Raw genomic sequence first — 16,747 nt, 5'->3', positions numbered from 1 at the left:
TTACTATGTCAACAAACTGTTATCAATAAATATATAGTCGTATTTTGAATAATACTTAAAAAAGTTTTTCTTTATTTAAGCATCCCTCTTGATGTATCATATTAACGTATCATAAAATTTTAGAACAAAGTTTTAGGTAATATATTTGGAATAAGAATGCAAATCATACGAAAACGAACGGAAAATTAATCTGTGAAATCATAGAGTTCAATCATTATCGAAAGTTCAGAGCATAAATAACTCACTCAATCACGAGGGTGAAGTATGTTTTCTTACCACGCCACGGGGTTTACCATTATATAGGGACTATACCAAAAAATGGGCCAATTTTAAAGCAATGATTCTTGAAGAAATCCAAAGATGTCCATAATTTTTCAAAGTTCTATATTAAATGTAATATAATAATAAAATATATCTAAGAATATTGGTATCACTTCTTATGCGGCCAAGGCTATATAAAGGTCTAGAAAAATTGACCTAAGTATCCGAAACCCTTTTAGGCGTTTGATCTACATAGCAGCAAATTCGCAAAATGTGCCAATTTTGTCGAAAATGAAAAAAGGTTTTTTACCAATAACAAGTAAAAAAGCAGTTCGGCCGGGCCAAACTTTAAATACCATCCACCATTTGGAACGAATTTGGAAATTTTCAAAAAATAACATTCGCCCATAATGGATATTTCTCTTCCAGGGAGTAAAGTGCTTGAAAAGAATATTTAGTATGGATTTTTAGACAATTATATAGAAAAAAGATGTTGCTAAAATCATCAAAATACCGCTATATTTGGGTTATACGATATCGTAGACTTATATAGACAATTTTCTGGCAGGGGATAAAGTATTCAAATGGTACTCCTTGTGTTTATTTTCAGACAGTTTCATTGAAAAATGTGGCTGAAATCATCAAAATACCGAATATCGGGGGGTACCGTTGTATGGGGGCTAGGCGATATCGTGGACCGATATAGCGTATCTTCGAAATTGGTCTGCCTGCAGACAAAAGTCTGATCTGTGCAAAATTTAAGCTTCCTATATTAATTCGTTTTGACTCTAGAGTGATTACAACAGACGGACGGGCGCACAGGGCTAAATCGTCTTAGAATTTTACGCTGATCAAAAAATGATATACTTTGTTATGTCTAAAATAATTATTTTGATGAGTTACAAACGGAATGACGAATTTAATACTAAACTATGTATGGTGGAGGGTATACAAATTTATGTTTTTATGGTAAATTGTAATTTTAACAATTTCTTTTGTTGGAAAGTCTTTACTGAGTAAATATTACTGGAGAAATACCCAGGTAAAATTAATTTTAATATTAATGTCATATTTTTTTTTATAAAAATAGAAAGAAATTAACCTTCGAACAAACTTCCTCGAAATTTGTCAAAATGTTGATATTTAGAATACATCTTTTCCGGAATATAACACATTCTAAGGTGTATTTTCAGCTACTATCTTCCATTGCTATGAAAATACAATTTTGTAATTAGAAATATTTTAAAAAACATTTTTAATTCGACCAACATAAACATCTGACAGTCAAAGGTTAAGTTGAGTGTCACTTCATTGATTTCACCGAGAAGTGACTTTCAGTATTAACGGAATTGAAAATTGGTATTTTTCACACAAAAGGTATGGTCCATTCCACCCTTTGAATGTTATACATTCCAGAACCTGTAAGAATCTACTTTGTAATTTTTTCCATATCATAAATCAAAGTAAAAATTGTATATTTTTGCAGTTCTGGAACAGACCAAATGTGTGTATTATGTCTTGTATGTATTTATTCTACCTTTGTTATTGCTCATTAATGCAAAAAAGGTATACCAAATACCAAAAACTGTACATTTTTGTAATATGAGAATCTAATCTTTACTAATTAATAGCATTGAATTTTAGGAATATTTGTCCAGGGTATTCAAAATGCCCCAAATCGGACGGCGCCGTTTTCTAAAATCATAATACGTTGTCGAGCCTATCGTAATTTCAATGTACAGAATATGAATGAATTTGATTCTGATTAGGAATGTTTTGTGAAATGACAAAATTATTATAATTATCATCTAAAGGATGAGGATAATGCGAAAAAATCAAATTTTCCAAATTTACAGGTAAAATTCCATAAAAAATATCACGATGAATGCTGTTCCTGCAGTGGGGAAATGGAGAGAATGATCATTTGAAATTGAAAAACATATCATATACCAACTGAATATGTTACGATCATTTAGATTTACAAAATCCAATCTGCATTTCTTATATATTGCAAGTATATGCTACCATAAATATTTTAAAAACTATTCATATAGAGCACACTTTATCTTTTGGACGAGTTCGTGTTGAAAAACCACAAATTTTGTATTTTTGGTTTCCAATAAAAACTATAATTTTATTAATTTGATTGTAAGGTTTTTCTTTTGATGCCAACCTCAAAAATGAAGTTTTTTTAATATATATTTACAAGCGTACAAAAGCATTTTCCAGAAAAAAGTTATTCGTGATGGAATTCAAGCGTGATAGTGTGATTTTTTTATATTTGGCTGTCTATCATTAGAGCTTTCCGGCATTTAAATGTGAACAAATCTTTTGTGGAAGAAAACAGCAACATCAGCAGATATGGTTCAAAAGTAAAGTTCGACTTGATCGAAACCCGCTTCGCTGTGGCCGAAAAATGGCTCGTGATCTGAACATATCGCAACATTCCATTCGACAAATTTTGAAAAATGAGATCGGGGTAAAGCCATTGAAATTCCAAAAAGTGCAAGATCTTATACCGCAACAGAAAGAAAATAGTCTCAAAAGAGCTAAAGAGCTGCCTCGCTTGGCCGAAAGTGGTGAACTGCCGAATTTGGTTTTCTCCGATGAGGAAACATTCGGTCCGCGTTGCCGGCCCGTAGTTTTTGTCTATTATGCCTATTTGTCAAAGCATAATTATTCAAAGATATGACTGATATAAGTGTTCACGTACTGGTCGATTAAACGTGTTTTAAAATACTTGTACCCATATATAAACCGTGGGCTTCAATATTTAAACCATTAAAAAGTATATATCAATCTTATCCCCATTTAAGGGAACAAATTAATTTTTAGTATGGTAAAAATCGTAGAAAATTTTTCCAGTCAAATGAGCAGTAATTTGAAATTTACTGTATTTTGTACACCTCATGATTGAGGGCTGAATGATTTGAGAATAAAATTTTTGTGTAAGATTTCCACCTCAAATATACATTTTTAGCCAAATCCTTTGAAATATGGTAAAATCAGGAGGTACCTTTGTATGAGCACTACTCCGAAATATCGACCTACATTGAAAACTTTCTTCTACCCCCTATAATTCAATATGACAAATAGAGGCCAAATCAAAAATATAGCTATTTTACATCCATTACCATAAGATGGGAATTAATTTTATTTGCCATTTAAATTGTAAGTTGGAGACCCCATAATGTTCACATAGTATAATTCAATGACGATTCAACAAATATTCGGTCCCGTGCTACTTTCTTATATTTGTAATTTGTTCCTGTTTTCACAATTTATTTCATCCCAAATATACGTTCCCAACCAATATTCTCTTCGGGTTTACATATGCAATAAAATACAAATTTTTTTTTTTCTGATCACTCATTAGATGTGAAAGTGGACTTGGGGATACTCCAATAAGGACTTTACTTAAATAAATTCTTATGGGGCAATTATCTGTATGATGGTTCCCTACCCCAAGATAGCATATATACAATTTTTTAGCCAAATCAATTGATTAATGTGGTCAAGACTAATATGGGCAGTACTCCAAAAATTTCAAATTTTATGCGAAGAGGTTCTCTACCCCCTAATAAAAAAGATGCCAAATAAGGGCCGAAAAAAATGAAAAAAGTGGCCAAGATCCCAATAATAGCTTAAATCATACGATGGTTATATAAATATGAAATCGGGTTGTACCCTTATCCGTGAGTTATGATCGATATCATGACCTGCAAAAGCGATTTAAGGTATCTTGAATGTTTGGGAAGAATTTCTGTAAGGAAAGAAATTCTTTTCTTACTAAGAGTCCCATTCGCTCTACTATTTTCCACCCTTTATATTTGGTATTTTACTGATTGTATAGAATTTTGAATTTTGAGCTCTCATTGGACGGATTATTGTCACATGAAAGAAGTAGGTCCACGTTATGAAATGAGCGCCATTAGGCTTTTTTGGTAATTTTTGTTAGTTCAAATGTGTTCGCATCTTCCAGCTGGACCACGATGTCGGTCGGCCCTTGAGTTGAAAGGTAGATGTCAGTTAACATCGTATTTCGCACTTATTTCATTTTTTGGTGAAAAATGAAAGAGTGAAAGAAGAATAACAAATTGAAAAAAAAATTTAAACTTGTTCGCTTATCCTTACAAAGTTTATTATTTTAAAAAGCGATTCCATTGAAATTTTTTTTTCGTTTTTTTTTCCCGATTTGAGAATTTTGCAATGAGGTCTCTTTTCTTCGTGGTTTTTTATCGATTTAGAAAATAATTATCTTTTAACTTTGGTGTGACCGCGTTAAATTATTTCGATATCATCTAATCTGTTTCGCCACCACATAATTCTGTACTACACTTCCATATAACCCTACATCAACTTCAGTTCTCAAGAAATCAAATCAATTAAATAAATTGGTATTAATATTCGAATTCAAAAATAAAATACAAAAAACACTACAAATGTACATTAGAAAAAAGTAAGTCAAAATGGAAAAAAATCATGCAAAATAAAACATTACTATTGTACATTTGAAAAGTCAAAATGAAAATGTTAATATATCACATTTTTACGCGATTTTTTTGGATATTATCCTTTTCGGAGAGGAGACAATTCCGAATTTGTGTGAATCTTTAAAGTCAGTCCAGCGGTTCTTTAGTTATAAGCGTAGTAACTAACACAACTTACATTTATATATATAGATTTTATATAAAACAGATGGGTTTAAAATAAATTTTGCACATTTGATAAGTGATGGATGAAGTTCCATATTTATATAAATTGTATACGTTTTGTACATTGTTATCAATGGAATATGTCATTGCAAACAAAGCTAACACTATAATTAACTAATTAGCAATTAAATCGATCAGCAATTTAAACCGACAAGACTAACACGAGATCTGAACGACACAATATCTAAAACATTCCAAGTTACTATGTCAACAAACTGTTATCAATAAATATATAGTCGTATTTTGAATAATACTTAAAAAAGTTTTTCTTTATTTAAGCATCCCTCTTGATGTATCATATTAACGTATCATAAAATTTTAGAACAAAGTTTTAGGTAATATATTTGGAATAAGAATGCAAATCATACGAAAACGAACGGAAAATTAATCTGTGAAATCATAGAGTTCAATCATTATCGAAAGTTCAGAGCATAAATAACTCACTCAATCACGAGGGTGAAGTATGTTTTCTTACCACGCCACGGGGTTTACCATTATATAGGGACTATACCAAAAATGGGCCAATTTTAAAGCAATGATTCTTGAAGAAATCCAAAGATGTCCATAATTTTTCAAAGTTCTATATTAAATGTAATATAATAATAAAATATATCTAAGAATATTGGTATCACTTCTTATGCGGCCAAGGCTATATAAAGGTCTAGAAAAATTGACCTAAGTATCCGAAACCCTTTTAGGCGTTTGATCTACATAGCAGCAAATTCGCAAAATGTGCCAATTTTGTCGAAAATGAAAAAAGGTTTTTTACCAATAACAAGTAAAAAAGCAGTTCGGCCGGGCCAAACTTTAAATACCATCCACCATTTGGAACGAATTTGGAAATTTCAAAAAATAACATTCGCCCATAATGGATATTTCTCTTCCAGGGAGTAAAGTGCTTGAAAAGAATATTTAGTATGGATTTTTAGACAATTATATAGAAAAAAGATGTTGCTAAAATCATCAAAATACCGCTATATTTGGGTTATACGATATCGTAGACTTATATAGACAATTTTCTGGCAGGGGATAAAGTATTCAAATGGTACTCCTTGTGTTTATTTTCAGACAGTTTCATTGAAAAATGTGGCTGAAATCATCAAAATACCGAATATCGGGGGGTACCGTTGTATGGGGGCTAGGCGATATCGTGGACCGATATAGCGTATCTTCGAAATTGGTCTGCCTGCAGACAAAAGTCTGATCTGTGCAAAATTTAAGCTTCCTATATTAATTCGTTTTGACTCTAGAGTGATTACAACAGACGGACGGGCGCACAGGGCTAAATCGTCTTAGAATTTTACGCTGATCAAAAAATGATATACTTTGTTATGTCTAAAATAATTATTTTGATGAGTTACAAACGGAATGACGAATTTAATACTAAACTATGTATGGTGGAGGGTATACAAATTTATGTTTTTATGGTAAATTGTAATTTTAACAATTTCTTTTGTTGGAAAGTCTTTACTGAGTAAATATTACTGGAGAAATACCCAGGTAAAATTAATTTTAATATTAATGTCATATTTTTTTTTATAAAAATAGAAAGAAATTAACCTTCGAACAAACTTCCTCGAAATTTGTCAAAATGTTGATATTTAGAATACATCTTTTCCGGAATATAACACATTCTAAGGTGTATTTTCAGCTACTATCTTCCATTGCTATGAAAATACAATTTTGTAATTAGAAATATTTTAAAAAACATTTTTAATTCGACCAACATAAACATCTGACAGTCAAAGGTTAAGTTGAGTGTCACTTCATTGATTTCACCGAGAAGTGACTTTCAGTATTAACGGAATTGAAAATTGGTATTTTTCACACAAAAGGTATGGTCCATTCCACCCTCTGAATGTTATACATTCCAGAACCTGTAAGAATCTACTTTGTAATTTTTTCCATATCATAAATCAAAGTAAAAATTGTATATTTTTGCAGTTCTGGAACAGACCAAATGTGTGTATTATGTCTTGTATGTATTTATTCTACCTTTTGTTATTGCTCATTAATGCAAAAAAGGTATACCAAATACCAAAAACTGTACATTTTTGTAATATGAGAATCTAATCTTTACTAATTAATAGCATTGAATTTTAGGAATATTTGTCCAGGGTATTCAAAATGCCCCAAATCGGACGGCGCCGTTTTCTAAAATCATAATACGTTGTCGAGCCTATCGTAATTTCAATGTACAGAATATGAATGAATTTGATTCTGATTAGGAATGTTTTGTGAAATGACAAAATTATTATAATTATCATCTAAAGGATGAGGATAATGCGAAAAAATCAAATTTTCCAAATTTACAGGTAAAATTCCATAAAAAATATCACGATGAATGCTGTTCCTGCAGTGGGGAAATGGAGAGAATGATCATTTGAAATTGAAAAACATATCATATACCAACTGAATATGTTACGATCATTTAGATTTACAAAATCCAATCTGCATTTCTTATATATTGCAAGTATATGCTACCATAAATATTTTAAAAACTATTCATATAGAGCACACTTTATCTTTTGGACGAGTTCGTGTTGAAAAACCACAAATTTTGTATTTTTGGTTTCCAATAAAAACTATAATTTTATTAATTTGATTGTAAGGTTTTTCTTTTGATGCCAACCTCAAAAATGAAGTTTTTTTAATATATATTTACAAGCGTACAAAAGCATTTTCCAGAAAAAAGTTATTCGTGATGGAATTCAAGCGTGATAGTGTGATTTTTTATATTTGGCTGTCTATCATTAGAGCTTTCCGGCATTTAAATGTGAACAAATCTTTTGTGGAAGAAAACAGCAACATCAGCAGATATGGTTCAAAAAGTAAAGTTCGACTTGATCGAAACCCGCTTCGCTGTGGCCGAAAAATGGCTCGTGATCTGAACATATCGCAACATTCCATTCGACAAATTTTGAAAAATGAGATCGGGGTAAAGCCATTGAAATTCCAAAAAGTGCAAGATCTTATACCGCAACAGAAAGAAAATAGTCTCAAAAGAGCTAAAGAGCTGCCTCGCTTGGCCGAAAGTGGTGAACTGCCGAATTTGGTTTTCTCCGATGAGGAAACATTCGTTGTCCAGCAGTTTGTAAACAAACAAAATGATCGTGTTTACTTGCCAAAGAGATCAGATGAAAATGTGGACCAATCTAATCGACCGTGGTTCCTCGCTTCATTTCCAGCGCCCAATGGCCACCAAAATCTCCGGATATCAATCCGTTGGACTATTCTGTCTGGAGTATTTTGAAAAGCAAGATTGGCACTAAATAATACCAAAGTGTCGATCAAGCAAGCGCTTCGCCGGGAATGGGCCAAAATACTGCAGAGCAACATTCAGGCAGCGTGTGACGGTTACATTGGCCGTTTGAAATTCGAACAAATCTAAACTTATTGTAAAATTTGATGCTATTTCCGACAGTTTTGCTTTCATTTAATAAAATTTAAAACAAAGTAAAAATTATGGCGTTTGACTTTGTATATAGCTATGTATATATTGCTCTCAATTACCTACAGCAGTGCTACTGTGGATGTACAATCTGCTGAGGTGACAGCTCTTGTGTAAGTAGGACTCGGATTGATCCAGATTGTAGATCGTGAGATTAGTTTGAGGTTGCCCAGATCCCGTCAACCCAACCTACAAATATCACAATGATATCAGCTCGTATTAAGCACTTAGAGTAATACCTTTTCCAGTGGATAAACGCCGAAAAGTAATAATAAAGTAGGAATATAAACATCTTGCACCAGATGTTGAATCGTATTACTTAAGCATTTTCATTTTATTTTCATGCATTATTATTTTTATTTGCAACTTAAAATTATGAAGTGTGAGTGTTTTGTTATTAATTAAAACAAAACAAAAAAGTTGAATTATCACGCATCGTTGCACATTATGAAAATGTAAAATACAAAATGTAAAAAATAAAATAAAAAACTATTATTTATCATTTTTTGCAGCGAGAGTATGTTATTTCCACATTTTTGGATTACCATTGATTTTACGTTAAGGAACAACGATTTTTAGTTTTAAATTATCTGTTATCAAACTCAATAAAATACGAAAATATGCAGAATATCTGTCCAACATGCGAAACAGGTCCTCATACGAGACTGCATTCACTAATTTATATCATAAATGCAATTTGTAGCACTAGGACCAATTTTATTTCAATCCAAGTTTTTATATATTTTATTAATAATATCCTGAAAATTGAGTAAATATTATGCTAAGATCTGATCCATAATAAAAGTTTCAAACATACCAAAAAAGCTTGAGAATAATGTTATAAAAATAATTTGTCATAACAAATTTTTAACAATGTTTGCGAAACACCTATGTTGCACAAACTTTTCTCAAGTCTGTTCTTTATTATATCCTTCACCATTCTATGGAGGGTATAATAGCTTTGTCATTCCGTTTGTAACTCCTTGAAATATTCATAATAGACCCTCTATGGTATGTATTATGAATCAGCGTAAAATTCTAAGACGACCTAGCGATGTCCGTCTGTCCGTTTGCCCGTCTGTCTGTCTGTCTGTTGTAATCACGCTATCTTTCGATCGAATTGAGATAGAATTTTGCATACATGCATAGTTTACCAGTAGGCAGGTAAGGTTCGTAAATGGGCCATGTCGGTCCACGATTTCGTATAGCCCCCATATAACGGTACCTCCCCATATTCGTTATTTTCATGATTTTAGCGACATTATTTACCGGAATTATTTAAAATTTCGTATTTGAAGTTCGTAATGGGTGCTACAACCTATGACAAACATTTTTGTATGCAGACCCACGTGTTCGTACTGTTTAAAATTTGGTATTTGATGTTCTAATGGGTACTACAAAATATGACAAAAAGGTTGACGTCTTCATATAGTCCCCATATAACGGTGTTCAATTAAGAGGTAGTTTTTAGATTTTTTTTTTTTGAAAATTTTCAAGTTCTTTCCAAATGGTGGAGGGTATTAAATGTTCGGACCGGCCGAACTTAGCTTCTTTTTTACTTGTTGCTATTTTTGTTTGATGTTATATGAAAATTTTCAGTTGGAAATGCTTCTCTTTTGGTAAAAAACAAAGTCACACGAATTCCGAACAGAATTTCCGAAACGAATTCTTGAGGTAATGATAAATGTATTGGGAATCTATGGTATGTATTATTATTTTATCACATATTTCAGACGAGATACATCAAAAATTTGCACTAATTCAGAGGATGTCTAATATTAGTGAAGGAGATGCGATGTATTAATGCAATAGGAGACAGTGACAACTGTAAACGGTCACCAATGAATGAAATGTATAAATTGAATACAAATTTCAAAAATAAACATTTTATATCATTACAAAAATAAGCTAAATATAGGATTACTTCGCAAGCTTATTCTACGACAAGAAGTATGAGCTTATAAATAAGAGTTCAATTTCGATTATTCCATATTTGTTACACAAATATTTTTTCAATATTTCCCAAGATTTTCTCCAGTTTTAGGCTTTTGTTCTTAAACTTATTATAATATTATTCTCAAGCCATTTTGTTATACTGGGTTGGTGAATTTTTAACTTTTAATTTAGAACGGTTACAAAAATTAATTAACGGTTACAAAAATTAATAAAATCCATTAAAAAAATTTCAATATGATTTTACAAAAATTGTAAGACTGTTGATGTAGCCGTTACATCTGGGCATTGGTGATGAAATCTTTATAATTTATATATCTATTTTTTATGAGTTGTCATAGAATATACTTTATTCATTAATCTATTGAAGACACAAGTGAATTTGTAGCCCACATTACTTGACATGAGTATTCAAATTTCTAAATAGTTTGTATTGCGTATTTTTTTTTCGGTATTTTTACAAATTAGGCCATATTTTCTATCGGATTTTTTTAACTCAGTAATTCGATTGTATTGGTTTTGGACCAAAATACCGCAGAGCAACATTCGGACATCGTGTGACGGTTTCATTGGCCGTTTGAAGGTCATAATTCGTGCCAAAGGTGACCAATTCGAACAAATCTAAACTTTTTCCAAAATGTGATGCTTATTCCGACATTTTTGCTTTCATTCAATAAAATTTAAAAAAAATCTAAAAATTATTGCGTTTGACTTTGTTGCAGTTTTTTATCTCACCCTGTATATAAGCACTAAAAAATGTAAAAAATTACAGATTCCAATTTTTTTCAAAAAGACGTTATAAGAGAAACTTATTTGCAATTTAGTTTGCTTAGCGTGCAATATCCTATTTCTCAATATTATACCTAGTTTGTATCCACGTTTTACTAGGTTACCTATCCCCACCACATCCAATCTATTATCATAATAGGTATCAACTGCGAATTTAGTTTGCTGTTACTTAATTATTCAAGCTCATTTCTTTGTCTTACTGCGTCCAGGTTGCCACCGTCAGACATACATCAGACAAATCCCAAAAAGATGTCCACAGAATTGTAAAAATGTCATATCACTGACCATAGACAACATTTAAATGAACGACCATATAGATATTCCTACGTATTTACATTAGAAAGCTTAGTTAAAATATTTCCACTTCAGAAATCATTGACCCCAACATATCATAATAGGTATTCAAAGTAAATATGTACGTTGGCCACATGCAACTGATAAGGCTTCTTGAGTTTAATTTACCCGTCGTCTTAGAACATACATACCTACTACATTAGATAAGAACGCAAGCAAATACTGCATGAACGAAGAACGTACAGCTTCAATTGTTTATTATCAGTGCACTACTGCTCCAGTGTCCAGCTGTGTTTTATTTATCAACCAGGGACATGTTACACTTGACTTTGTACGAAAGAACTCTGCATGGTCGTCATGCAGTACAATGACGGATGATTGATGTGCAACTTGATGCTGGCCTATGTCATCGAAATGACCAATACTTGAACAACACACTATCTCCAAAAATATCTCCCCTCGTATTTTTTTTTTTTTTTTTGGTACTCAATTTTTATACTTTTTTAAACACAAAAGCAATTACCTAGGGCAGTGATGAAATTGCGTTTTTAACATTTCATGCTACCAACACAAATAAACAATTAAAAATTTATAAATTTTAACTAGTCTATATAGAAACGAACCTACATGGAAGGGTATCGACTTCAGGATTTGTAGATGCAATTTATCCAGAAAGCAGTAGTTCCTTTGCTATTTTTCTTGATTGCTATGCCGCTGTCTGTAATACACTTAATTTACATTCACACATTCGCTTTAAATATTTTTTGTTTTTTGCAATTTTACTTTGGGATTATTCGTCTTTATACACCGTATTCGCATTCATATTAAGATCACTACTACTTGTTTTTGATTATGTATATTTGTTTTTTCGCGTTGTGATTTATTTTGCGTTGTATTAAAGCGAGTTCACTGCAATTCTCGAAAGCGATTCAAATTAAACTGAAAATGACCAACAATAAATAATAATCAGCAATCGACAAAAAAGAATTGACAAAAAAAGAAACAATAACAAAGGACAGCTGACGCATAACAATATAAGCAAAGAAAACAGTGTTGGTAAGTGATAAATTTAAAATACTCGTTTCGACAAAACGCTCCGTTTATTTTAAATAATTACTTAACATGCACTTAAGGTATTATCAGACGGAATGGAATTTACATACATATGTGCCATGGTAGAAGAATATAGGTAGACGTATCGACGCAGCTGCTGAGACAATGAAATGTCAAACCAATTTTGGAATTGAAAATGTTGAATGAAATTTTTTTTAAATTTGTAAAAATTGTTGAAAAAGGCATTTTATAATAACCTCCGAATGACATCGTATAAGAAAGCATATAAAAAGCTACTTATATCTGAAAATAAATTAAAAAAATTTTGACATATCAATGCTCCCAAGCGTTGATGCATCTACCTGTATTTTTCTGGTAGAAGAATACTGGTAGATGCATCAACGCGTGGGAACATTGATGTGTCAAAATTGTTTTAATGTTTCTTGAAAAATAAATAAATTTTTATAAGTTTTCTTATAGGACGTCATTCAGACGTTATTATAATAAGTGTTTTTTCAACAATTTTTACAAATTTAAATAATTTTCAGTCAACATTTTAAATTCCAAAATTAGTTTGACAGCTCATTGTCCCCGCAGCTGAGTCGATGCGCCTACCTATATTCTTCTACCATGGTTTCAATGTTCAATTAACTGTAAGTTCAATGAACTGTCAAACCAATTTTGGAATTGAAAATTCTAAATGAAAAATAATTGGAATTTGTAAAACTTATTAAAAAATGAGTAGCAGAAGAACCTCCGAATTGCGTCATATAAGAAAACATAAAAATATCTATTTATTTTTGACATCTGTTAAACATTTTGGCGTCTCAATGTTCTTAAGCGTTGTTGCATCTACCTTTTTCTTCTATCGTGAGTTTTTTTCGATATGATAATAAAAAAGTCGGTTATCGCAGTAATTTTATCGGAAAGATATAATTTAATGATAAGTTTTGCTTGTTGTGGGAAAATATATAAAATTAAATTTGCGGTCATCCAAAAGTAGTACGATAAAATCCCAATGTTATGAAATGAAAAAAGTTTATATGCTTTTTTGTGGATAGGATTATGAGTCATATGTAAAATGACAATTTTGGCATACACACGGAAATACGCATATATAATAAAAGTTAAAGCACATGTTTGATAGCAGCTTGGATAACTTTGCGAACTTTGGCAATGAAACAGGTTCTTTTTATAAGCGCAATAAGTTTATTGAAAAAGGTTATTATCGTTAAACTGGAGGCCAACAGGCATCTATAACTGCATTTTAGTGCATAAAAGATGCCTGGTGACCAAATGTATGATATGGATCATGATTTATTTGAAGAGGAGGGGGCTTCAACAACTAACCATGGTAGAAGAATACAGATGGATGCATCAGCGCTTGAGAACATTGATACGTCAACATTTTTAAAATGTTTTGTCAAAAATAAGTAGATTTTTATATGTTTTCTTATAGGACGCAAATCTTATTTGCATTTTTCAACAATTTTTATAAATTCCTATTATTTTGAATTTAATATTTTCAATACAAAATTCGATTACCAGTATTCTTCTACCATTCACCCATGGTAGAAGAATATAGGTAGACGCATCGACGCAGCTGCTGGGACAATGAACTGTCAAACCAATTTTGGAATAAAAAATGTTGAATGAAAAATTATTTAAATTTGTAAAAATTGTTGAAAAATGCATATCTTTACAACCCACGATTTGTGTCGTATAAGAAAACATATAAAAATCTACTTATATTTGAAAAGAAATTTAAAAATTTTTGACATATCAATGCTCCCAAGCGTTGATGCATCTACCATGCATTCACCTAACCAACAACAAGCAGCAAGCAACAAAAAATCAAATAGTTCATCAGCATATAAATTAAACACAAAGGACGGAAAACGTCAACGTTTAGAAAACTTAAATATCGATATTTCTGACTTGCCTGTAAAACTTTCCAAGCATAACCCTAATGATCCAAATAGATAAATAGATAGAATTTTTAATGTTTTAGCGGACGCCAATCATGAAGACACGCCTTCAGTTTAAATATCTAAAATTCCTGAAAATCAGAACACAACAAACAAGCCACAATACAAAATAAAATGGTGCCCTCCGACAATAATTTACAATGTGAACATAAGAACTTTAATTGATAAAATAAAGGTTACATTAAGATCACTTGTGGATAGACGTCAACAAGTAGATCTGTACAAAACTCTCAATAATAATAATGTAGTTATTGTATTCATCTGAATAAGAAACAAGTAAAAAAGCTGTAAGTTCGGCCGGGCCGAACTTTTAATACCCTCCACCATTTGGTACAAATTTGGCAATTTCCAAAAAAAAAAAAAAACCGTTAAAAATTCTGTTAAAATCTTAAAATACCGAATGCTTATACGACGACGTGGGCCTGCATAGGCAACTTTTGTCATAAATTATTACAATATTTAAATGCGAAACTTGAAGAAAAATCTGTTTATAATGTAGCTAAATCGTCAAAATACCGAACATGGGGGGTACCGTTATATGGGGGCTATACGAAGACGTGGACCTGCACAGACAATCCCTATAAATAATGTCGCTAAAATCATTAAAATACCGAATATCGGGGGTACCGTTATATGGGGGCTATATGAAGACGTGGACCTACATGTCTCATTTTTTGACTTTGGATGAAGTATTCATTACGAACTTCAAATACCAAATTTGAAATGATTCCGGTAAACAATGTCGCTAAAATCATCAAAATAGGGAATATCGGGGGGTACCGTTATATGGGGGCTATATGAAGACGTGGACCTGCACAGATAATTTTCTGCCTAAGGCTGTAGTAAAAAAATTTCCTTTGAAAGGAAATCCAGCAGCATTTAAAGAAGTGTCACGAATCACATGAAAAAACTTACCATATTATGAACGTTTACGACACAATGACAACATGTTGACAAATCCTAAAGCTGAACAATTCAAAAGGTACGACACGGCAGTTTCAGTCGCAAAGATCCAGTTGACGGTTTATATTTGAGGATATCATCGGTTATTAACCAAATCCCTCAACACATCTGTACGTTCAATAATGATTTTAATGCCCTAACTAATGCTGATAATATTCACTTTACTAGTTCTGAAAATATAAAATGCATAATTCAGAATATTGGTCAGAAGTCCTGCGGTTTAGACGGTATATCCAATTTTTTGATTAAGAAATTCTCAGAGAATGTAATCCCGTTTCTTACTATATTGTTCATTAACTGCATTAATAATGGTTACTTTCCCAACAGTGGAAAGAAGGCGAAAATAATTCCATACGAAAGAAACCTGATATCGAAGTTACATCTGATTTTCGTTCATTACCAATGCTCTCAAACATCGGAAAACTATTTGAACGTGTGCTGAAAGGAAAATAGAACATCAGTTCACAGTAAATCCTATATCAGTCTTCAATTTGGGTTCACACAATTCCACTCGACACAACATGCTCTTCTTAAATTCCAAAGTGATATAACAACGAATTTGAAAAAAAAAAAAACAAAACTTTACCATCGCTGTATCGTCAGAAATAGAAAACGCTTTTGACACGGTTAGTCATAGCGGGATTTTAAATAGGCTTGTGGAACTAGAAACTTACCCAAATATGGTAAATATAATGCAAAGTTGTTCAACAACGAGACATTTTGAAGTTCAAATTCAAAAGGTGCATTCGTTCAACAGTATATTAGAAAGCGGCGTTCCTCAAGATTGTGCGTTGGCACTCTTTTATTTACATATGGCGCATCAATATTAATGCTGCAAAGTCAGTTATGAAACAACACCAAATATCTGGGAATAAACTTTGACAAGTTGAGAAAATTTAAGAAACATGCGCGAACAACACTGCAATGGAATGAATTTGGGAATTAAAAAAAAAATAAAATCCGTTAAAAGTTCTGTTAAAATCTTAAAAATACCGAGTATAGCCGTTATATTGGGTTCTATACGACGTGGACTTATATAAGCATTGTTTGTCATAAGCCATTACCATATTCAAATTCGAAAATAAACGGTGAATAATGTAGCTAAAATCATCGAAATACCGTATATAGGGAGGTATCGTTTTATCGGAGTTATACGAAGACCTGGAACAGCATAGATAATTCTCTGTCGCAGGCTGTAGCATCTATTATGAACTTCAAATAAGACATCTCAAACAATTCGGGTGAGTATTGTACCTAAAATCGTCAACATACCGAATATA

At 31.7% G+C, this 16,747-nt stretch overlaps 1 protein-coding gene across 2 annotated transcripts in view; it reads right to left on the bottom strand.

Moving 5' to 3' along the window:
- The window catches only part of LOC101889306 (lysosomal-trafficking regulator), a 43,781-nt gene extending 31,382 nt beyond the window's left edge, over nt 1-12,399 (bottom strand). Inside the window, exon 1 of one of the 2 annotated variants that reach the window (XM_005184657.4) lies at nt 12,087-12,399. The gene's annotated coding sequence lies outside the window, so the exon portion shown is untranslated. The remainder of the gene's footprint in view (nt 1-12,086) is intronic. The other variant, XM_011294704.3, reaches the window with a different exon arrangement.
- Nucleotides 12,400-16,747: the final 4,348 nt, after the last annotated feature.

The sequence above is a fragment of the Musca domestica genome, unplaced genomic scaffold, assembly GCF_030504385.1.
Source record: "Musca domestica strain aabys unplaced genomic scaffold, Musca_domestica.polishedcontigs.V.1.1 183, whole genome shotgun sequence".
Taxonomy (NCBI): domain Eukaryota; kingdom Metazoa; phylum Arthropoda; class Insecta; order Diptera; family Muscidae; genus Musca; species Musca domestica.
This window is presented reverse-complemented; position numbering and strand designations above follow the sequence as displayed.